Here is a 3,323-nt window from a genome sequence, read left to right as displayed (position 1 = left end):
TGGCTCAAGCCTGTAATCCCAGCACTTTGGGAGGCCAAGGTGGGAGGATAACTTGAGCCCAGAAATTTGAGACTAGCCTGGGCAACGTAGTGAGACCCTCATCTTTACAAAACATACAAAAATTAGCCAGACATGGTGGTGTGCGCCTATAGTATCAGCTACTTGGGAGGCTAGGAAGGAGGATTGCTTGAGTCCAGGAATTCAAGCCTCAGGAGGCGGTTACTGTTTTAATGAACTATGTGACACTGTACTCCAGCCTGAATGACAGAACCAGACCCTGTCTCAAAAAAGAAAAATATATCCTCAGAGAAGATATTGCAGCCATAATAATATACAAGATGCTATTTTATTAAGAAAGAACAAAACAGCTCATCGAAATTAAAAATATGGTAGCAGGAATTAAAATTCAATGGGAAAGTTAGGAATTAAAGTTGACAAACTCAAAGAAAGTGGAGCCAACAAAGACAAACATGGAAAACAGAGAGGAGAAAATAGGAGGACCAGTCTGGAAAGTCAGTAGCTGAATAACCTGAGAGAAAACTGGAGGGAAGAAGTCATCAAAATAATTCAGAATTTTCCAGAACTGATAGAATTTCCAGAATCAAAAGGTCACTGCACAATGGATGAAAATAGACCAACTCTGGAGCATGTTATTTGTGAGATAGCAGAACACCGAAGCACACGAAGATTCTGCAGGCATGGAGTGGGGGAGGAGGGGCGGATTGTTACATATAAAGGATCAAGAATCAAAATGTCTTCAAGCTTCTCAACAACATCTTTGGAAGCTACAAAGAAGATAATGGAGAAATGCCTTTGGAATTCTTCAAAAAAATTATTTCCAACCTAGAACTCTATACATAGCCAAATTTTAAGCCAAGGGTTAGAGTAGAATAAAGACACTTTTGAGATATAAGAGATCTCAAAAGCATTTCCTTCCTGAGTACCATTTCTTAAGGGGCTTCTGAAGGATGTGTGCTCTTCCAGCCAAACACAGGGAAGCAGTGACGGGACTCGTCCAAAGAGCTTGGTGAAGGACTCTCGGGATTATACATGTACACTCCGTAGAAGGCAAGTGGTTCAGATTGGAACACTGGCTCATGAGAGCTGTCCTCACAAAGATGCCTGCTATCATTGTACCGTCATTTTACACTGAGAAACAGCCTGGGGGAAAACTGGCCCAAAATCTGACCATGTTCTTCTCCACCACACACAGGTTATTGGGGTGCAAGTGGTGATTGGTTACATGAGTACGTTCTTCAGTGGTAATTTGTGAGATTTTGGTGCATCTATCACCCAAGCAGTATATGCTGCACCCTATTTGTAGTCTTATCCATTGCCCCACTCCCACCCTTCCTCCCAAGTCCCCAAGACTGTGTTCTGTGTTCTAATGAAGTTCCTATTCCTTCCTTGAGCTGCTGGAAATGTTCTACTATGTACCTGCTCTTGGAGAGCTTGCAAGTATAAAATTCATAGGAGTTCATCCCTGAACTTATGCCTGCCAAATTAGCATTCCAGCCTGGCCAGAAACCCCAACAATATTAAGCCCTTTGTTTCCAAGAAATCACTTAAAACTCTGTTCCCTCACTTCCCCAGAATAGGCTTTATGACTGTCAGGGAAGCTGAAGCCAGACCAGCTTATTTTTCCCTGGGAGCTTTCATCCAACCATTGAAATTGTGCCTTTTATTTGCAGGGGTTGGCTGTGCTTACTTCACAGTTTTTATTTTAATTACCTTTCGTATTCATTTACATGTAGATAGTTGTGGAAGGCTGCAAAATGGCCCCTAAAGATGTCCAGATCTTAATCCCTGGAACCTGTTAATGTGTTGCTTTCCATGGCAAAAGAACTTTGCACGTGTGATTAAGGCTCAAAGTGAGATTATCCTGGATTATTTGGGTAGATCCAATGTAATCCCAAGAGTCTTCTTAAGAGGTAGGTAGAAGGTGGAAGGTTAAAGAGGAGAAAGGATGCTAACCTTCTGGCCTTGAAGATGAAGGAAGGGGGCCATGAGCCAAGGAATGGAGGTGCTGTCTAGAAACTAGAAAAGGCAAGGAAACAAATCTCCCGTCAGAGTGTTGACCAGGATAAACTGCTTTGCGGACCCACTGTATTCTGACTTCCAGAACTGTAAAATGGTAAATATGTTTTGCTTTAAACCACCCACTTTATAGCAATTTGCTACAGCACTGATAGGAAACTAATACAATAGTTGGTAAAGAGTAATGATAAGTGTTTGATTTAAAATGGTGAAAAATCTACATATGTTTATTATAGGCAAATCAGAAAATGCAGGTAAAAAGAAAATGAAAATTATTCATAAGACTGCCACTCAAGGTACTATTTTTATTTAGTGCCAGAGGAACACAGACAGAAACCACATTTCATTTAATTTCAATACAAATTTGTAGGATACCATGGAATCAAAAATAAGATGGACTAATGGGACACTCTGTAAACCTATTCATGAACAGAAGTTTCTATTTCTGTTTCACTCTGCTTTCTACCCTGAGGACTAACATTTACTACATTAGATCCACTTCGCTTCCTCTATCCTTAGAAGTTTATTTCTGGATATTAGAAGTCTGTTTGCAAGTGACAAAAAGCTAACTAAAACTACCTTAAGCAGTAAAAGGGGATTTATTGGTTCATTTAATTTGTAAACACAGAGGTGGAACTAGCTACATCGTCAGCTAAATCCAAGGATTCCAGTTGGGCGTGGTGGCTCATGCCTGTAATCCTAGCACTTTGGGGAGGTTCGGGCAGGAGTTTCAGGCTGCAGTGAGCTATGATCACACAGCCACACTCCAACCTGGGTGACAGAGTGAGACCCTGTCTCAAATTTTTTTTTCAACAAATAAAATTAAAAAAAAAAATTCCAGAGATCCCATGTCATCCTACTTTTCATCTCTCTGTTTATCCTTCTGGCCATATTATCTCTTACAAGTAGGCTTCCTCTATGCAACAGAGGCCAAAGCCACAGGCAGCTCCAGACTTACATCATCTTACAACCAGACTTACAGGCTAAAGCAGCCTTAGAAGAAAGCAAATAGATCAGTATATATTATTTCAGAGGATTTTGATTGATGTACTCTAAATTTCACGTTCAGTCCTTAGAGTCAGAAGTATAGCTAGGACTTGGGGGCACTGTGATTGGCCAGATATCAATCATATACCTGTAGAATTGAGAGTAGAGTACTATACTTTGGCAGTTGATTGGATTGGAATAATATCTCCCCAAAGTAAGATACGATGGCGCTTCTATCAAGAGAGGAAGTAGGGCCGGGCGCGGTGGCTCAAGCCTGTAATCCCAGCACTTTGGGAGGC

The sequence above is a fragment of the Mandrillus leucophaeus genome, unplaced genomic scaffold (assembly GCF_000951045.1).
Source record: "Mandrillus leucophaeus isolate KB7577 unplaced genomic scaffold, Mleu.le_1.0 Scaffold64, whole genome shotgun sequence".
Taxonomy (NCBI): Eukaryota; Metazoa; Chordata; class Mammalia; order Primates; family Cercopithecidae; genus Mandrillus; species Mandrillus leucophaeus.
This window is presented reverse-complemented; position numbering follows the sequence as displayed.